Here is a 21,619-nt window from a genome sequence, read left to right as displayed (position 1 = left end):
TACCACTGGTGGCCAGTTCTTGTTCCAAATCTGGTGCAAACTCTATCAGCCACTTGGTCTATTCATAGAGGAGTATTCATTGCTCAAACAGCCTTGTTTTTTCACAGGGACAAGAAACGCATGGGTTAGAGAGGGATACAGGTGAGAGCTCCCTCTAAATGGTTGTCTATTGTTGAAGAAGCCTTGCCTCTGTTACTAGAGGCTGTTTTATATCCCCAGAGGTCAGTGTGAATGTGGCTGAACTCTCCTTCTGTAAATACTCCCATTTTTAAATCTTGTTGCTGCAGGTGGGCGTAATTCTGGAAATTTTATAACTGCTTTTCATCAGGAAGTCACAAAGTAAGAGCAGAATTGGAAAGAGATGATGATACAATAAAGGAACTGCAAAAGAAGTTCTCTCCAACTTGTATTTCAAAGGAAATTCCCCTGTCGTGTATTGTTTATTTTCTACGATTAAAATAATATAGAATCAGAGGCTCGGGATTTCAAGCAGTCTTTTTTTTTCTAATTTCCTTACAGAATTGACTAAATCAATTTAGAATATTTTTTTGCTTAATGTTTTCAAAACTCTTGTAATCTTTCTCTCATTTGCCTCACTCTGTATTTCACACTGCACTTTAACTGTTGATAAGGTCCATTATCCATGGCTTCATGTTTTATTTGGTAGAATACCAGACTCATAGATGATAAGCCATAGTTTATGAAGTAAACTTTCTTAGAAGTTCAGGGATCTTCTATTGTACGAAACTGAATATCTAAAACTAGTCTTTGGTGTCCTCTCAGTTCAAATGGTGTGGTCACAATCACCCGTTCATCCAAAGGTGAGAAAACTGGCCAAAGCAATATAAGAAAACTGATGTTTCTTATTGACCCCTACTGATTTCATAATCAAAATTTATTTTGTCAAGTCAGTTTTGAAGATTATAATAATTTTGTTAAATAAGCAAGTTTAAAAAATGCATATTAGTTTTATTTTACTGATAAAATATTTGTTAGCAATCAAAATAGGCAAAAAAAATTTAAAGGGAAAAATAGCAAATACATATTGCTGTCAACTGTATTGTAATGCACTTGACACCACCTACAAATAAGTCTATAAACTACAATAATTCACCAAATTATGACTTTACAACAGCATTATTGCTGTCAAGGAAAGACGGGGGAGAGCAGAGCCACTAGCACAGAAAAAAGCAAATTGAAGTACATATAACTAAAAAGCAAAAAAAACCTAGATTTTATTAGTTGCATTGTAATTGGAGTGGTTTTTGGAGAGGAGTAAAAATATGCCATCCATCTGCTTCTAAGGAAGAAGATTCAAACATTCCATTCAATAAATAAAATAATAAAAACAAAGTTTAACTTCATGATATAGTTAATAGAGTCAAAGAAGAGGGAAGAGAAATAGATACAAAAGGAGACCACACACAGTCACACAGAAAGAGATAAAGAAAGGGGCCCTATGAGGGAAGAGATGTACAGTCATTAACACAGAAACGGAGAAGCAGGGCTGATTTCCATGGAGAAGTACCTTCATCTTGTGGACTTTGTATTTTGGGTCCTTAAAGCCCATGAACCTAGTGCAGCAAACACCCTTGTCACTTGGGGCTGTTTGTGGGCTGAAATTTAGTCAAGAACCAGCTGGGCTCCATGGGCCAGCTCTCACTTTCCAATTTTCTTGACTAAATTAATAAAATCTATCTGCTTACACCAATTTTCATTAGAAAGAAAGCTTACTTTGCTAATTATCTCACTTCTAAAATGTCAAACGGAAGGCTAAAGTTAATACTTTTATTCCCACCACCACACCCCAATAAAACCCCAAAACATAACCAAAAGACAAAAAAAACAATGTTATTTACTTTAGGAGCTGATGTGGTTTTTTTAAAGGAGGAAATGAAAGAAGGGTGTTTACCAGTTTTACACATGTCTTTTCTTAAAGGATATTATGAAAATCTAAGTCTGAGAAATATATGTTAGAGAGAAAAAGATGAGCAGTGAAAGAGAAAGCCAATAGCAGTAGCAACCCTGCATGACCTTGGACCTAGGAGCTAGGGAGCAGAAAGATGCCCAAAGGGAAGAGGGCAAGAGCCCAGGAAAACAAGGGAAGCAGTCACTGCTACTTACAGTGTTCTCACCCTGTGCTAGGCTAACCTTTTAAAGCCTCATTTAAAAGATGTATTTATATGTGAACTAATAACCAACAAGGATCTACTGTATAACATGGGAACGCTGCTCAATATTATGTAACAGCCTAAATGGGAAAAAAATTTGGAAAAGAATAGATACATGTATATATATATAACTGAATCACTTTGCAGTACACCTGAAATTAACAAAACATTGTTAATCAACTATACTCCAATAGAACATAAAAAGTTAAAAAAAAAAAAAAAAAGAACCTACTGTATAGCTAGGAACTCTACTCAATACTCTGTAATGACCTATATGGGAAACAAATCTTAAACAGAGTGGATATAAGTATAACTGATTCACTTTGCTGTACAGCAGAAACTAACACAACATTGTAAATCAACTATACTCCAATAAAAATTAATTTAATAAAAAGAAAGCAGATAAAAAAAATAATAAAAGATTTATTTAGAGATAAACCTGTGCTAAGTTTATGCCATTCAGAGATTTTTAAAATAGCTTTATTGAGGCATAGTTGACGTACATAAACTGCACATATTTAAAGTATAGAATTTGAACCACCCCTGCAAGGTAATGAACATATTTATCACTCTCAGAAGTTTTCTTGCGCTTCTTCATAATCCCTTCCTTCAGGATCTCCTAACCTTCTTTCTCCCGGCAACCTCTGATCTGTTTGCTGTCAGAATACATTAGTTTGCATTTTTCAGTTTATAAAAATGGAATCATACAGGATTTTTTTTCTGACTTCCTTCACTCAGCATAATTATTCTGAAACTCTTTCCTGCTGTAACATGGATAAATATTTCATCCATTTTTATTATTGAGTAGCATTCCATTGAATGGGTGAACCACATCACTTAGTTTATGCATACCTATTAATGGAAATTTGAATTCTTTTCAATTTTTGGCTATTATAAATAAAGTTCCTATGAGCATTTGTGTACGAGTCTCTATATGGATGTGTGCTTTCATTTCTCTTAGGTAGGATCTAGTGGAAGTGCTAGGCCAGATGATAGGTGTATGCTTAACATTTTAAGAAATTGCCTATTTTCTAAAGCTGTTTTACCATTTTACATCTCTACCAGTAAGAGTTCCACTTCCTCATCAACACTTAGTATGGTCAGCTTTGAAAATTTTAGCCATTTAATAAGTATGCTATGCAGTGTTATTTTGTTGTAGTTTTTTTTGGGGGGGTGCTGTACCTAATTGTTTTATTTGAAAGAATACTACAAATGGAAGAACTTAAGTTGGTGTTTTGGTGCAACTTATAGAAAAGGTAAAGGTAAACCCAAATGCATGCACTGCCTTGGTGACCAAAGAGGTCACCCCATGGCTATGGAGAAGCCAACTTAAGGCTTAGCCCTCAGGGTCACTGTCTTCCAGGGTGTGCTTGTCAAAGACAGGCTCTGTAGTGCCAGGTTCCAGGGCCCCCATCTTAGGCAAGTTGATTACAGTGGTCACCCAGTTCTTTAATGGATTTCACCTGCTCATTCAGGTCATATGTCTCAATGAAATCACACAAGTAGGTCTGTTTTTGTTAATGCCAGTCTGTGCAGTTCCAGTACTGACTGACTCACACTTATTTTTCAAGTGTAACATACACTCCATTGCGTTCAACTCACTCTCCCAGTGGTCTCAGTTTGGTTTCTTGATATCCTGATGGGAGTTTTGGGTATCTACTTGGTTCTTGTAGCTTCATCAGTTTCCAGCATGTTCTCTCTCCTTATGAGATTGGTGAAGAAAACATTTGGCAAAGTTCTTTAAAGCCACGTCATCACAGTCAAAGTAGTAAGAGGTGCATGGACAAGTAGATATAGGAGATGCAGAGCTCCTGCTTGATCTGGCAGTTGATGGTGACCTCTGAGTCCTGGCAGTCATTCTGGTAAACCTGCAAGGGGGAACTGGCCACCACGGCAGGAAGTAGGCTCCTGGAGGTGGTCTGTGGGATCTATGAGGAAGTGTCAGAGGGCTGGCCCTAAGTGGCAGGCTAGCTAATTTCCATAGAAGGGGTACTGAAACAGGAAGCCACAGTGACTTTCTGCAAAGAACCTCTGCCCTATTGCATTGTAGCTTTAATTTGCATTTCTCTAATAATATTGAACATCTTTTCTTGTGCTTATTTGCCATTCTTATATCTTCTTAGATGAAGTGTCTGTTCAAAACTGTTGCCTACTTTTTAAAAAATGGATTATTTGTTTACATATTGTTGAGTTATGAGAGTTTTTTGCATGTGCGAGATACTAGTTTTTTATCAGAGTGGTACTTGGCAAAGATTTTCTCCTAGTCTTGGGTTTTCAAAGAACAATTTTTATTAAGTTCATTTATTAATTTGTTCTTTTATGAGTTATGCTTTTGGTGTTGCATCTAAAAAATCTTTACCTAACCCAAGATCATAAAGGTTTTCTCCTATGTTTTCTTCTAGAAGATGTATAGTCTTACATCTTACATTTGGTTTGTAACCTATTTTTGAGTTAACCTGTGCATATAATGTGATGTATGAATCAAATTTTTGTTTATTCATCCATTTTTTTCCATATGGATATCCAATTTCTAAGCACTTTTGTTGAAAAGACTATTTTTTCACCATTGAATTACCTTTGAATTTGTGTTGAAAATCAGTTGTCTATTATGTGTAGGTCATTTTGTAAACTATTTTATTTTACTCTTTTATTTCTCTATCTTATTACCAATGCCACACTGTTTTAATTTCTATAACTTTATAATGTCTTAATAACATATAGTGTTAGTCCTCTAACTTTACTTTTTGTTTTCAAAGTTGTTTTAAATATTCCAGTAGAATCAGATATCTTAAAACCTTCAAAAGTCCTAATATTTCCCTCCAAAGTTATGGTGCTAGTACACTTAATCAGAAATAAAATTTAGAAAAAACTGGACACATACAAATTGATGTTATTCATATATCAATATCTTGTTATACCATATCCAGAAGCTGTATTATTAGAAGATCCCTATCAAGGAGAACAGTCTGCAAATAGGAAGAATCAACTTTATTAAAAGAGAATGAAAATGTGAGTGGAGAATAAGAAAATCAGAAAGCACTTTAATTTCTTTAACTTGACTCATATTCCAAGTCCAAACATACTTTATTTAGGGCCCTAGAATAACTTCAAGATATTCTCTTTAAGGCACATTCCTCCACTCAGCACAACAAAGGCTCAGAAGCTAAGCAGGATGACACAGGCTAAAAATACATTTTTATATATGTGAGATATATAGAGCTATATATATATTCAATATATATATATGCATGTATATATGTATAATTTTTCGCTATCACAAAGGGAAATTCCAAGAATGGCAGTGGGAAACTTCTAAGATAAGCCAGCTGTTCTTGGGTGGCCATTTTCATTTAAGTGACATGATTACATAAATTAAGTACACATGGGCTGGGAAATGTCTTGTAAAAAAATTTCCTTACAAGTAAATCTGGACAGATTTTGAGGTCTTGAGCTTCCCAACACTGTGAGTTCAGAAACAGACTGGAGGCCCTCCATCAGGGGTGTTGGGGAGCAAATTTCCTCACTGGGTGAGAGACAAATGTCACTGACCTTGAAGGAGGCAGCCGACTCCAAAAATTGATGGTTTTTGAACAATTCATCCTATGGCATAGATAACTACAATAGGTGAGTAGTTTTCAAACTATATTCCAGAGTACAGCATCTCTCTATATTTCATAGAGAGAGCGTTGCTTTGGTGCCTGCCTCAGCTACTGCACAAGCAGTGTACCTCCAGGGCCTGGGTGAGCAAAATTCATGAGGAGATTCCTGCAGTTCAGAAATGAAAGTCATTCTCCTTCCATTGCTTTACACTTTCAATTATATAAACACATACTGGCATTTTAGTGATCCAAGCAGCATTTCACACTTGATTGGCCCACTTTTCTGTGGGAACTTTTCCTTTGCTCACATGGATGACCACAGGAACCATTTCAGAATTCTGCACAAAGTAGCAATAAAAATGACTTTGGCCCACATGTTTGACTGTAGAGCTGATATCTACCCAGATCAAATAGTTTTTACTCTATAAATAAAGGGTTTGACCTGTTCATTTTAGCTAGCTTGTCTAAACACAGCAGTTCAGCTGAGAAGTGATCCAGATTTCAAGTGTCCGGGCCTTACATATATAAAACATGGGCACACATTTGCACACATATGCAGATTCATGTGTGTACACAGGCTGGCATTCTTCCCCCTTTGACCAGTTTTGGAGTATCTGCCCTACTTCTCAGAGGAATCATCTAGTAAATAATCAGCACAGGGAGGAAGAATGATCCTAGGATTTTTTCCAGAACACCTCTGGCTCAGTAGGCACTCGGATTAAAAGTAGGGCAAATACCAATCTTAAAGTTCATTGGTTGTTTAATTTCCAGCCAAGAAAGCAATGAAGATGGAAAAGGGGGAGTACCTGTGGTCTGTGATTACTGGGGTGGCAGGCTTCCAGAGACACTGAGCCTTGACTTTGTTTCATCAGGATTCTTCCTAAGTTGCTATTAAGAAGTATTTTCAACAATCTCTTTTTATTAGCCGTTTGTGCCCAATATAGTTTTCTAGTTGCTAGTTTGTTATGGCTTTAACATAAATAAGGTTCTAAAAATGTCTCACATGAGGAGTTGCAGGGCTGGGTATGCTATTTAGACCACATAAAAAGTCTATGTAAAGGACTTCCCTTGTAATGGGACTCTTTTATATTTAATAGAACTGTCATATAAACATATACTAGCATTTAAAATACAGTTTCTGAGCTATAAAATAAACACCATTTCTAATATTGCTGTTGGCTTTCACATGCATAGAGCTTAGTTCATTAAATGTTCTTTACTCCATTTACGTGAAATGTGTTTTTAACTACCGGAGCAGCACATAAAGTGCATTATCCCTTGAAATGCAGCCATTATCAAGTAAAGAGCAGTGAAAGTCAAACATACCAAACATTTTGTGTAGATTCAAGAAAATTACAGTTAATTTTAACACCTTGTACAATGCCACAAATTGGTACTTTTCCAATAAATTATTATTGATGATTATAACTGTATTCATAAAATGAAATATAAATGTGGACATATATCACAGAAAAATATATATATTTATTTAGAAATATTTTCACAATTTATTGTTTATCTGAAAGTTATAAAATAGCAATATTTCATTTATTTTTCAAGTTAAAATGAAGTGGATTAAATAAAATGATTCTGCATTGCCTATCTTTATAAACTTGAGTAAAAATTTGCTACAGTGTGCTTCAGTTTTCTCATCTGAAAAATGCTGATAATAGTAGTTCCTAAGTCACAGTCTTCTTAGAAATGAGTTAAATATATAAAGCTATAGAGTTAACATAGTTAACACATATAGAGTTAACATAGTTTTTAGAACATTTCCAAGCACATAATCAGCAACCAATAAATCTCAGCTAGTAATAATATTTTTCTAGAGCTCTATTTTAGAGTCACCACAAGTAAATATTTTGTTGCACATGTTGCAGTATCCAACAGAAATCATCTGTGTACATTTTGTGCTAAGTAAAAAGTGCTATGTTGTTTATCAACATATAGCATGAATCAGTTTAGATCAATATATCTATTAACAATGTTTCATTGTACTTAATTTTTATAAAAGTTAAAAAGTTTGGGAGAGTCAAAGAGCCATAAGATGTGATTACTGTCCTTAAGTAGTTATGTGAACATAAAAAAGAAATTAATGACATTAATACATTAAAAATACTAAAATTAATCTTACAAAAAACACTGACAGTGACATTACCAGACAGTTAGGAAGTGGTTGGCATTTGATACATGGTGCTAGAACATGTAGCTATTCCTACATAATACAACACAGAAAAGTAAATGCCTGGTAAATTAAAGGCCTCAATATGAAAATAAAACTGAAAAACTTTTAGGAGAAATCCTAAGAGGATATCTTTATAACATCAGGACTCAGAAAAATTTATTAAACCAGACACAAAACCCACAAACTATAAAGGAAAAAATGTTTGAAATTTATCTATTAGCACTGAAAATTTCTGTGTGACAAAAGGTAACATAAAAAAATTGAGACAAGTCACAGACTAGAGGAAGATATTTGCAGACATATTATAGCCTCCTTTCCCCCAAATAGTATCTGGAGTTCTTCATGTGTTAGCAACCAAAAAACAACCTAATAAAAAGTGGACAAAGGATTCACAGAGAAGAAAACACAATGATCAGTAAATATATAAAGACCTCCCCAAGCCCACTATAATAAATGGATATGCAAATTAAAATAACAGTCAGAGGGTGTGTGCATCTGGCTATAGCTGCCTAACTTGCATAAGACTAAATCTTTTAATATAAAACAGCAAAAAAAAGTCTGGAAAAATTTAAAAATCTGTTTTAAGACTTCAGAGAGCAATCAAAATAGTTAGGACTTGAAAAGCCAAAATTCCAAAGAGAAAGAAATAACAGAGAAGTAAGCTCAATATTCACCGTTGCCTGCCCCGTTGAAATATTTGTCAATATTTGCCAATCTGTAACTTTCAGCCAAGATGCCAAAAGCCAAACAAAAATGGTATCTAAGAGATTAAGAAACTTCAGATTTCCCAACAGTCACAAAGGCTGGGGAGACAAAAACTGAAATACAGGGCTTACCATAGAAGATCATGGTAAAATGCCCCAGACACTCAGCTGAAACTCCAGAAAGGCTACGCTTTGGACTAAGGAAACTAGAAATAGACTATTAGTGAAAAATATCTGGAATTAGTTCAACCCAAAATAGATTAGGATGACCTCCTTCTATTCTAATTGTCTGTCTACCAGAAGCAAAATTTAGTACTCTCTGTAGGAAAGTAATATTATCATGAGTGTCAAATTATCTTTAAACATTTTCATATACAATGACAACAGCCATTTAAAACAACGAGTCACACCAGAAACAGAATCAAATTACTTAGAACAAAAAGGAAAAAATTTGGTAAAATAAAAACAGATCCATAGGAGATCCAAATATTAGAGTTATCAGACACAGAATTAAAAATAATTACGGTTAATATGATCAAAAAAAAAGTACAGGACAAGATAGAGACTTTCAGCAGAGAACTAGAGTCCAGAGCAAAGAATCAAATAAAAATTCTAGCTTGGAAAAATATAAAAACCCAAATTAAGAACTCAGTGGATTGGTTTAACAGAAGGTTGGGCACTGTTAACGAGAGAATTAGTGCACTGGAAGATAGGTTGGCAGGTAATAGCTTGAATGAAACACAGTGACAAAAAAAGAGGAAAAGTATAGAATATATTACAAGAAACATACTGGACATGATAAAAAGTCTAGCATGTAATAAATATATAATATGTATAAAAGGAGAGAAGAGATAAAGTGGGACAAAACAATATTTGAAGAATATGACTAAGAATTTCCATAAATGTGTAGAAAATATCAAGCTACAGACTCAATAAATTTTATGAACCACAAAAGAGATAAATACAAAGCAAGTCCACACAGATACACATCACAGTAAAACTACTGACACATCAAAGATTCAAACATACAAATACAAATACAGAGAAAATATCAGATGCATCCAGAGAGAAAATGTTACCCTCAAAAAAGCAAGAAACAGACTAATGGCTAAATATGCAGCACAAACATTAGAAACTAGAAGAAAGTAATAGTTTTTAAATACTGGAATAAACTACCTGCTAATCTAGAATTGTATACACAGCAAAAATATCCATCAAAATTTAAGGTAAAATAAGTATATATTCAGATATACAAAAACTGAGGGTTAGTCACCTGCAGACCCACAATAAAAAAATATATATATAATAAAAATTTTATTAAGTTCTTTAGGTAGAAAACCTCCATAGAAAAGTCAGAAAAAATAAAGAACAAAAAAAGGATAATTATTTGAATACATCTGAATGAATGTCTAAAATATTGTCTAATACATTGTGTGATTTAAACATTTGAAGATGTAAAATACATAACAATGAAAGATGGGAAAAGAATATATGCATTACTGGGGAAGTGGTAAAAGTAACAGTTTGTATTAAAATGTAACAAATCAAGGATTCATGTTTTAGTCTTTAGGCTAATCAGCTAAAGAATAGTATAATAATGAATAACAAAGTAATAGAGGGTAAGTATGGAATAATCAAAAATACTTGATTAATCTAAAAGAAAACAAGAAAGGGCAAAAGAAAAACATGTAGAAAATAAATAATAAGATGGTAGATTTAAACCCAAATATAACAGCTATTTAATTAAATGTAAGTAATCTGAACACTGTGATTAAAAGACAAAGTTTGTAGAATTGGATGTGTTTTTTTGTTATTTATTTATTTATTTATGGCTGCGTTGGGTCTCCGTTGCTGCGCGCAGGCTTTCTCTAGTTGCAGCGAGTGGGGGCTACTCTTCCTTGCAGTGCACGGGCTTCTCATTGCAATGGCTTCTCTTGTTGTGGAACACAGGCTCTAGGCGCACAGGCTTCAATAGTTGTGGCATGTGGGCTCTAGAGCACAGGCTCAGCAGTTGTGGTGCACGGGCTCAGTTGCTCCGCGGCATGTGGGATCTTCTCAGACCAGGGCTCGAACCCATGTCCCCTGCACTGGAAGGCGGATTCTTAACCACTGTGCCATCAGGGAAGTCCCTGGATGTTTTGTAAGTCAGGCATTTATGACACACAAAAGATGCATCTTAAATGTAAGACTGTAGAGATGTTGAAAGTAATTTTTTTCTAAAAAGAATGAAAAAAGATACATATGCAAATATTAGCCAAAATAAAATTTATATAACTGTACTAATATTAGAAGAAGTAGGCTTTACTGCAAAAATCACTATTTGAGATAAAGAGGAATATTTCAAAATGATAAAAGATCCAATCTACTAGGCATATATAACAATTCATAAAGGCTCAAAATACGTAAATCAATAACTGACAGAATGTAGAGAAGAAATTGACAAATCCACAATCATTGGGACATTTTATTACAAAGACTGATGGGGATATGGAAGATTTCAGCAGCATGAGTAACCAGTTTAACTGACTTGAAATAATAGAGGACACTGCACAAACATGGAATACACATTCTTTTCAAGTATAAAATTGGCCATATGCTAGTCCATAAAGCAAGTGCTCAATCTCATTAGTAGTTAAGGAAATACATATTAAATTCACAATGAAATTATTACACATCAGAGTAACCAAAATAAAAAATACAGAAAATACCTCGTGCCAAAAGAATGTGGAGCAACTGGAATGTACTGCTGTTGAGAGTGTAGATTGGTGAAGCTAATTTAGAAAAGTTTTTGGCTGAATCTACTAGAATTGAACAAATGCACTTACCATGATGCAACAATTCCATTCCTAGATCAATACCCTAGAAAAATGAACATGTGCTCACCAATATGAACAAGTTGTACAGGAATCTTCAAAGCAACACTTTTTTTTTTTTTTTTTTGGTGGTACGCGGGCCTCTCACTGTTGTGGCCTCTCCCGTTGCGGAGCACAGGCTCTGGACGCGCAGTCTTAGCGGCTATGGCTCACGGGCCCAGCCGCTCCGCGGCATGTGGGATCTTCCCGGACCGGGACACGAACCCATGTCCCCTGCAAAGGCAGGCAGACTCTCAACCACTGCGCCACCAGGGAAGCCCCAAAGCAACACTCTTTATAGCAGCCAAACACTGGAAATGACTCAAATGCTCATGAACATAAATGGAGCAATAAATTTTTACACACACATAATGGAATGCCATAGACCAGCAAGATGGACAAACTACCACCATGTTCAACAATGCAGTAAATCTCAAGAAAATATCTTTAGTGAACAGATCTAACACAAAAGATTCTGAATCCGATAGTGATTCTGTTACTAAATCATTCTGAATGAAACTAATCTACTGTACTAGTTTTTTTGCGGGCTGCCATAACGAAGCACTGCAAACTGGATATCTAAAACAACAGACATTTATTTTCTCACAGTGCTGGAGGCTAGAAATTCAAGATTGGCAGGGTTGGTTTCTTTTGAGACCTTTCTCTTTTGGTTTGTAGAAGACCATCTTCTCCTTGTATTTTCACATTGTCTTCCATTTGTACCCATCTGTGTCCTAATCTCCTCTCCTTATAAGAACACCAGTCATGTTGGATTAGGGCCTACCCCGATGACCTCTTTTTAACCTAATTACTCTTTGCAGGGGTTACAATTTTGCCCATAACATTTATGTGATTAAAATTTAGGATAGTGTTTACCTTTAAGGAGGATGGTGGTAGTAACTGAGAGGAGGAAAGAGGAGGTCTGATATTCTTGATTCTGATAACACATGTATTCTCACTTTATAAATGCTCATTAAGCTATATACTGATGATTTGTGCACTTTTCTAAACGTTTGTTGTTCATTTTGAAAAATCTTAATAAGAAAATATGAATTAATAAAAAGTAATTTACATCCATCAAATTGCAGAAATTTAAAAAATGCAATGATATGTGAAGACTTATGCACTGCTGGTAAGTTTATAAATTAGTGAAACACCTTAGAGAGCAATTCGGCAATTGTTGGAAAGATAACAAAATAATTGATATACTCATTGAGCACTGTTCTAAGCACTGTTGTATTTACTATGGCAATGCCATAAATGATGAATTTTTAGAGTCTGAACTGGACTGCTGTAAAAAAGTGACTAATAAAAACCCAGTGGTTAAATAAGACATCTATGTATCCTCCTTATAACAGTCCAGCAGTAGATGGCTAACAGGACAACTCTGCCAGGTTCAAGATTTCAAGATGGAGATTCCATCTCTAGGAATAAGGCCTCTCTCTCTCTCTCTTTCTCACACACACACACACACACATACCATTCTCTCTCTCTCACCATTTCTAGATAGCAGGAAGTGGGGAAAGGCACACAAACACACGCAGGAGTGTACATCACTTTCACTCACATCCCATTAACCAGAATGTAGTCACATGTCCACATCTAGCTGGAAGAATGCTAAGAAATATAGTCTTTATCTGGGTACCTGAAACTCTTCTATGGACAAAGGGGATAATGGATATTGGAGTACAACAGGCAGTCTGTCATAGGCAGTTACTACTACTATCATGATTTTAGAGATCAAGAAACAGAGTCAAATATGGTAAGGGTACACACAGAGTAAACGACAGAGTCAAGACTTGAACTCACACAAACAACATACCTACTGTATGAGGCACTGCCTCTCTACAGCTAATAAAATTAAAGTTGTATACCCTGTAACCCAGCTGTTCTAGCACACGTGCATAAAGACACATGTACTGGGATGTTCATTCCAACACTGATTGTTAAAATAAAAAACAAACAAGCTAAACTAAACTAAAAAAGACATGCAATGGAAACTTCTCAGCCATCAAAACTAGCGTTCAATATGAAAAAATCTCCAGAACATAATACTGAAAGGAAAGAAGTTATAGAAAGAATACATACAGTATGATGTCAGTTGCATAACACTTTAAAAATAAAAAATATGTATTGTTTATGACTGAATAAGTGTGCAGTAAAAGTGCAGCATATGTGTGGGAATAATGTTCACAAATCTATTAAATATGGCAAGATGTTAACAAATATTTAGTCTTATATGCTCATTATTTTAATTTCTGGTTTTTGTGTGTTTTAAAAATTTACCAGTGGTGTCTAAATTTTCTTTTTTAGATGCATTGACCATATGGTGTAGATTTATTGGGGATAGTTTGGATATAAATTGCTCTTTATAATCTCTGTAAACTATCAATATATTCTAGGAATATCAATCCCTTTTGGACTACCTCTCACACATAGAATTGATATAAAAATCATTATCTTGATTTTTTATCTAGAAATATAGTTGGCCTAGATGTGGTGGCTTACTCAGTTGACTTAGGATTCAAATTTCACATTTAATTTTTACATTAATCATATAAGAGAGAAACCATTTTTCTTTCATATAAATGATGTAATTTTCTGTTTTTCATTCTCCTATACTTTCAAAAGTTCTTTCCTTTTCATCTAAAAATCTTTCAGACTAATTCATATTGGTCTACCATTTTAAATTATCAGTTTCATTTCCAAGTGAAAATTTGATTTACATTTTTGTGACTAAACAAAAATAACAACAGACTTCATCACATTTAGGCTAGATTGAATTTTTAAGTGAAGCAATTTCTTCACATCTTTTCTAGGTGGGACTGGGGGAAAGAATGGGAATGTGAGGAGAGATCTTTGATAGTTTTTTTTTTTGAAGGGCAGGCTGAAGTGTGGTGTAGAGAGATTATAGAGTCAAGATTTTTCCACTGGACAAAAAAAAAAGATTTTTCCACTGGATATTCCAATTATTCTTGAGGCGCTTTCTTTCTCTTAGACCAACATCATTTAAATCCAGATATATTGCCTTGGCTTAAAACAATTTGGGGTAAGAGAAAAGCAGAATTATTAATAACTTCATCATTCTTTCTTCTTATCAAATGCTGACATATTCAAGACAGATTTGGAAATTATTGGTACCTAAACACTCATCTCCTTCATTATTTAAAGTTGATGAATTCCTAAATTAATTCTTAGACCTTTCTTTAACAAGAGAGACAGAAATAAAAGGAGGGTAGAGAGGTTTCTCTTACATTTGAACCAAAGTTACTTTATTACTTAGTATAGCTAAAATTATCAAAGACAGATTTCATGTTTTAACAATGGATTCTCTTCAGTTTATAGGGATATTGTTCTACAGAGGAAAAACAAACTGAGGACTTTTATAAGAGGGCATTCTTGGTTCAGAGTACATTATAGATGATGTGCTATCACTTTCAGACACAACAAAAAAAGAGACAAGGTTTTAATGTTAAAACACTAAGATTGATTTATTGATATTATGCTTGTCAAACACAGGAGAAATGGTTTTATAATGTTGATAAAGTGAGCATAGAATTTAGTTTTGGCTATAGATATAATTTCTTATGTAATGCAACTACAAAAACAATTTCTTGAGGGTTCTCTGAGGAGTAAACTGGGTTGAGGTGGACCACTAGAACTTCACTGTATTCTTAGTAAACTGGAAGCTAATAATGACCCTACCTCTTTCTGGCAGCTGAACGTTTCTAGCTTCATATCTAGGGGTTCACATAAGAAATGCATGATAGCCAAGCCTACAAAATTTCTTACTTACAATCTCTTTGGGGTGAAGTGAAATAAAATTTTGATCAACTTCATTCATCAGCTGTGATCTCTTCTCTAAATTATTTGACCTATATTTCTAAAAAATGAGACTCTAAGACAAAGTCTTGCATGCAGATAGTTGATCTCAGGGAGAAAAGAAGGAGGACATGTGGAGTGAGACCAGGAGGAAAGGAAAGCTAATCCAAAGGTACATATTGAACTGGCCATTACTGTGGGGGCTGGTGCGTCATCCTGTCAAGAATTCTCAAGCACTTCATGGAATACGTCTCAGATTGAAAAACCAGGGGACAAAACAAGAGAAATATTTATTAATTGTCTCCATTTACCTTATTAGTCAATGGTGGGCTCACTCATTTGGTGGGCTCAGTCCTGGTTTGTGCATTCATGAAGGCCAAGTGGGTCATGCAATCCCATGTTGCAGTATCAGAGGTGTCCTGGGGCAGGTAGTGAGGGATATTTGGCACAAATGTTGTTAAGAAGCACCTGAGCAAATTGGTAGAAATCCGCAGAGAAGATATGAAGCAGTACTCAAGAAGTGTCTGATGTAATCTTTGCAACTTTGCACCTTTTAGGTCTTCTTGTGTCCCGCATTAATTAATTCCATTAAGTCAAGTTCATCAGAGTTCCTTTCTAGGTCATGACCACTTGCAATATTTATAAAGACTCAATACTAAGAGGCTTAGTGCAATAAGTTGTGTTTCCTGCTGCTACAATTGGTGCTGAGACTGAAATTGATACTTACCATCTCACTCCTCTACTACCCATTCTAGAATTCTTTCATCCTTTGCCTGTGCCTCAGCTTGTCTAGGTTGCTTGTCTAGTGTGGTGACCTAGACTGTCTTTCCCAAAGACTCCGAGCTCTTCATGCCTTTCCCTTTTCAAGCTGCGGTTGCTATGTATCCATTTACCATTATCACTAAGCACAGAGTCACCAAAAGACATCCTCAAATACCCTGTAGTCTAGACAGACTTCCCTACGTTCCCATCATGTAGCAGCAACTCTAGATCTTCAGGAAAATTAGAGTCAATTACTTTAAGTTATTCCTTCCTTTGCTGACATGAAAAACCCAAAATGACCAAGTGGTAGTTGGAGCTATAAGTTCAGAGGAAACTTTACTATGTCTTCTGGTGTAAGTGTTTCCTCATTGGGAACTTTTGATCTGGCAGAGCACAAATAGGAAACTCAAATTCCAAAATACAGTCACTAATGGTGAGAGGGTTCTGTACTACCTGTCTTTGGTTCCTGGACCCAAATTTTCTGACAACTCAACACCAAATATCACGTATCGGATAAGCAAATATACCACATCCCAGACTATGGCTATCCACCTTGCTGGTGCATCAGCTGAGCTGCTTCTAAGCGATAAAGTTTATAGTCTGGAGTCACTTGGCTCGTGTCATAAAATGTGTACCTTCATCTGAGTCACTGTTATATGGGATACCATAACAATGGATTGGTATTTTGGAATTCCTCAGATGGTGGTACTAGCTGAGACACGGGTTGTACATACAGTAAACCCATATCTACTATAAGTGTCAGTTCTGACTGGGGTACCTCACTTCTTCCTCCAGAATGAAAGGGATCTGATGTAGCAGATATACTACCAGAAATCTGGTATCTCAAGGGATTGTGCTACATCTAGGGTTTCAACCAGCTCTTCCCTGGATCATTGTCACTGAAGTTCCAAAGTCAGACTCTCAGTGTCTAACAGAGTACAAGAGCACACAAGAAATTATTTTATAATAGCAGATACTTAGTTCTCTGCTAAAGCAGCCATGACTTTGCTCTAGAATTCTGGAAGTCTGAATTGTGACTTTTCTGGTAGAGCTCGATAGAGATTCTACCTTGCACACTTAACCACCATGGATACCTCTAGCACTCTAAGCTCTTGAGGCAAATGGCCTAAGTGCCAGGCATCTCTCACTGAGTATGGATCTGGTATAAAATTTTCCATTATTCTGGGTACCACTCAAAACTGGGAGCCTTCTGAACCATCTAATAAGTGAGTCAGAGCATTATTCCCAAGAGTAGTATATATTACTTTAGAATCCAAAGGCCCACAAAGCATTGAGCTTCTTTCTTTTTTTGTTGTTTTAATTTTAATTTTATTGGAGTATAGTTGATTTACAATATTGTGCTAGTTTCAGGTGTACAGCAAAGTAATTGAGCTTCTTTCTTAATAAAGAGGGCTTCAATAAATAACAACGTGTCCTTAGAAAGGTTATTTCAGAATAGCCCAGATCATTGGACCCATTAAAACTTCATCAATATGATAGGCCTTCTAAAACTTTTGAGAGTTTATTCTCTCTCCTATGCCATTCATCAGTCTTAATGGGCATTCAATGCACTTGCCACTATCTGTTCATCCTCTGCAGTTAGCATGACATAATCAATATTGTGGTCCAGTACCATGGATAGACAGAATATATTAATTGGGTTTTAGATATAATAAAATTGTTGTAATAACCAGACTTCCAAATAATAATGCCCATCAGGCAACTACAAATGTAATGGTTGTGTAGCAAGGTAAAAAATAAATGAATATGCATGAAAATATTGGTTTGACAATAAATTAGAAGAGGATGACAAGGTCTTCCAGAAATAAATTAGTCCTCAGAGAAAAATGACACAAAAGAGCAGTAAACCAGTTCTGTTGTTTTGAGCTGCTGTATGGCCCTGTGCTGCCTCTATTCTTAAATTGAAAGGTAAAGTGTTGCACAACAACACTTGAAACTAATATAAAGTTATATGTCAATTATATCTCAATGGAAAAAAAGATATAGTATTAATGTGGGCAGTGCACCAGGATCTACATGGTTAGGAAAATAAGTGTGAATAAATACAGTGTAGGGACCAAGAAAAGTGAAGAATGATTATCAGTTTAAGGACCAGCAGCAGGACTCTGCCTAGAGAAGAGTAACAAACTCATATCCTAGTGGGGAGGACTATTTTGGCTTGGCTAATCTGATGAGACATCTTTGATACGGAAAATTAGCTTTCAGCATATTGCCAGTAAAATTTATGCATGAAATAAAGTGATTTTTAAGAAAATTATATGGGAGATTTCAATAAGCTAGATAGAAAGGAAAAAAACCCCACCAATAACAAACATTAGATTGGGGAAGAGAAGAAACATGATGGGCATGGGAATCCAGGAAGAGGACGTAAGCAGTTAAACTTTTCCAGCAGGAGATTGTGGAGGGGGAGGAAAGGATAAGGATAATGGCAATGACTTTTAAGGTTAAGAACTTTATATTTAAACCATATGATCTTCTGCATAAGCCTCCTGCCTTGCCTTATTTGCCCCCTAAAATAAGTAAAAGTCTATGACCTACATTGGCTTTCTGGGAATGTTTTGGAAAGAAATCAAAGAAAAGACCCTGTGCTCCACATTAGTATCAACCTGAGACATACGAAAGAAAACAATAAACCAAGTAAATAAAAGAGACAGAGAATTTCTCATAAATAAGAAATTAGAGACAGAAGTGTATCGATATTGGAAAGAATGCTTATAATCCCATCCTGCATGAAAAGGGGGAGAGGATATCTGCAAATAACCATATCCCCATTTCTAAATAACAATTTTTTCTATCAAAGAAAAAAGGTTTAAAATTTTTTTTATTGAAATCTACCATACATACATCAAAGTGCAAAAATTCTAAGAGTACAGCTTGATTATTGATCACCAATTGAACATACCCATGAGACCACCCAGATCAAGAAATAGAACCTTATCAAATTCCCAGAAATCCCCATCCTGCACATTCCAATTACTACTCCCATTCTCCTCTCCAAATAAAATCACTATTGTAAGTTTTAAAATCATAGATTAGGTTCGCTTGTTTTGACTTTCATATGAATGACATATGAAATGTAAAATGTAGTAAATGTTTTTGTGAGTCTGGCTTCTCTTACTCAATTTTATGCTTGTGAGATTCATTCATGTTGTTTCGCTTCTCATTCATTATCACAGCTATATAATATTTCATTGTATGATTACCATACTTTATCCATTCTACTGTTAATGAACTTTTGAATAGACTTTACTTGTAGGCTATGACATATCTTTTGGTGAACACATTGTCTCATTTCTAATGGATATATATCTAGAAGTAAAATTGTTAGGTCCAAGGAGATATATATATATATATATATATATATATATATATATATGTAACTCTAGTAGAGAATGCCAAAAAGTTCTTAGGTGTTTGTACCTATTTTCATTCTAGCTACGAGTATATGAAAGTCACAGCAGCTCTGCATCCTGACCCATACTTGACTGTGTTATCTCTTTAACATTAGCAATTCTGGTAGGTTAATATTGTATTCATTGTGTTATTAATTTACATTGCTTTGGTGATTCATGAAGTTGAACACCTTTTTACGTGTTCACTGGAATTTTTGACATCCTCTTTTGTAAAGTATGTGTTGAAGTCTCTTGCCTATTTTTCTATGGGGTTGTCTGTTGTTTTTTATTTATTTTTTTTGTGATTGACTCGCAATTTACTCTGGATATGAGTCTTTCAATCATTATATGTGTTGAACTATTTTCTCTCACACTGTGGCATGTCTTTTAATTACATATTTTCTTTTTTCTAACTTTTTATTTGTAAATAACTTTAGACTTACAGAAAAGTTGCAAGAATAAGGTTTCCCTGGTGGCGCAGTGGTTGAGAGTCCATCTGACGATGCAGGTGACACGGGTTCATGCCCCAGTCCGGGAAGATCCCACATGCCGTGGAGCGGCTAGGCCCGTGAGCCATGGCCTCTGAGCCTGCGCATCCGGAGCCTGTGCTCTGCAACGGGAAGGGCCACAACAGTGAGAGGCCCGTGTACCACAAAAAAAAAAAAAAAAAAAAAAAAAAAGTTGCAAGAGTAGTACAGATAATTCACCTTCTCCTTATGTTAGCAACTTACATAACTATAGTATTATTATCAATGCAAGGAAATGAACATTGGTACAATACTACCAAACTAACCTACAAACTTTATTCTAATTTCATCAGTTTTTCTTCTAATGTCATTTTTTGTTTGTTTCAAGATCTTATTCTGGATATCACATTGCATTTAGTTATGTCTCCTTAGTCTCCTGCAATCTATGACAGTTCCTCATTCTTTCCATTTTTTCATGACCCTGACAATTTTGATGAGTACTGGTCAGTTATTTTATGGTTTGTCCGATGTTTTCCAACAATTAGATTGAAGTTATGCAATTTTTGGCAAGAACACTGCAGAAATAATATTTTGTCCTCAATACATCTTGGAAACAGGGGGTATATGTTTTCAATATGTCCTACTACTGGTGATATCAACCTTTGAACACTTGCTTAAGTGATGTCTGCTGGGATTCTCTACTGTAGTTACTATTTTTCCCTTTTACAATTGATAAATATCTTGGGAGAGATACTTTGAGTCTATGTAAATATCCTGTTTCTCCTCAAGTTTTCCAGTGGTCAATCAGTGCATCTTCCTGCAACAATTATTACTGTGGTGATTGCCAAATGGTGAGTGTTTATTCCCTTGTTTCTTTCTACATTTATTAACTGGGTTTATATTATAAGGTGGAACTGACACTTTTCCTCCCATCATATGGATCAGATATTTTATTTTCCAGGCTCCTTTGTGGATAGGGCTAGGCACCCGACCTAAGTGTGGCCAATCAGATAACTCCACAAAAATCACCTAGACTTTCTATCCCATCATCAAGAGTCAAGAAAGGGCCCACACACTGGGAGTAACCATCAGCTTCTCCAAAAATCTCTACTCCTGTCCTAGTCCATTTAGGCTGCTATAACAAAATACTATTGTTATAATATAAACTACTGTTATGATATAAACTGGGTGGATTATAAAAAACAAAAAATTATTTCTCACAGTTCTGGATGCTGGGAAATGCCAGATCTTGGTGCCAGCATATTTGGTGTCTGATGAGAGCCTGCTTCCTGGTTCATAGACAGCCATCTCTCTGAGGCCTCTTTTATAAGGGCACTAATCCCATTCATGAGAGCTCCACCCTCATGACCTAATCACTACCAAAAGCCTCACCTCCAAACACCATCACATTGGGAATTAGGATTCAAAATACAAATATTGGATGGACACAAACATTCAGTTTATAGCATTCCATTGACAGATATCAAGGCAAAGTCCAAACATCTAATATAAGGCTCTGTCTCCTCCAATAAGTGTACTGAATCTGTGACCAGTCCTCCACCCAAATCTTCTACCATCATTTTCAGGAAAGGACCTACAACCTGAGACTATGACCCAGCTATCCCAAATTTCCTTACCTCTACT

General features: G+C 35.4%; 1 pseudogene; it reads right to left on the bottom strand.

Annotated features, from left to right (window-relative positions):
• Positions 1–3,507: 3,507 nt before the first annotated feature.
• On the bottom strand, positions 3,508–21,283 carry LOC132530449 (ferritin heavy chain-like; annotated as a pseudogene).
• Positions 21,284–21,619: the final 336 nt, after the last annotated feature.

Source organism: Lagenorhynchus albirostris, chromosome 12 (assembly GCF_949774975.1).
Source record: "Lagenorhynchus albirostris chromosome 12, mLagAlb1.1, whole genome shotgun sequence".
Taxonomy (NCBI): Eukaryota; Metazoa; Chordata; class Mammalia; order Artiodactyla; family Delphinidae; genus Lagenorhynchus; species Lagenorhynchus albirostris.
The sequence above is the reverse complement of the archived record's forward strand: the minus strand, read 5'-3'. Positions and strand labels throughout refer to the sequence as shown.